At 35.1% G+C, this 650-nt stretch overlaps 1 protein-coding gene across 3 annotated transcripts in view; it reads right to left on the reverse strand.

Annotated features, from left to right (window-relative positions):
* Positions 1-650, reverse strand: part of LOC119587985 (cholinephosphotransferase 1-like) — a 16,369-nt gene that overhangs the window by 5,419 nt on the left and 10,300 nt on the right. The window lies entirely within an intron of this gene.

The raw sequence follows: 650 nt of genomic DNA on the forward strand, positions 1-650 counted from the left end.
ACAGACACATACTCATAGCTCATCCACACTCTTCTTTTGCAGTTTATTCTATCAGTTAACTTCCAAGTCAACATTCCCTGTATCTGTAGCTTGATACACAACAACTATGAAAGGAATGAAAAGCACTTTTAGAACCAACACAAAAATCTCCACTCAAGCCTTACTGTGAAGTAATTCTAATGTTATCTGAATGGCAGAAAAAGTCTAGGATTAAACCAATCAACATAAAAAAAATCTAGAACAACAGTAATATAAGATCTTAATGAATCCAACTAAAAACAAATACCTGAATCAAGGAACTACACATACACATCTCCCTTGTAACTTACAGCGACTGTGGATCCATTTTTCCCAGCCCCATTAAAAGGTATTGTGTGCAAGTATGAATATCCCAGTAGAATTTGGTAGACCAAAATGGAGTACACAATAACATTTTGGATAGACACATCAAAGTATGGTAGCTGGGAAAGACACAAGACAGAGGATAAAGCTGCAGTTCAACGTAAGATAAACCCACAAGAGGAAACCACAAATCAAAATAAGAAGAGAAAAATAACAAACAATGAACCTTTTTTTTTAAGTCAACAAATACCAAAAACATACAAAATAAACCCCACTGCTATCTGTGAGCCCCCAACAAAACGTAAAGT

The sequence above is a fragment of the Penaeus monodon genome, chromosome 23 (assembly GCF_015228065.2).
Source record: "Penaeus monodon isolate SGIC_2016 chromosome 23, NSTDA_Pmon_1, whole genome shotgun sequence".
Taxonomy (NCBI): domain Eukaryota; kingdom Metazoa; phylum Arthropoda; class Malacostraca; order Decapoda; family Penaeidae; genus Penaeus; species Penaeus monodon.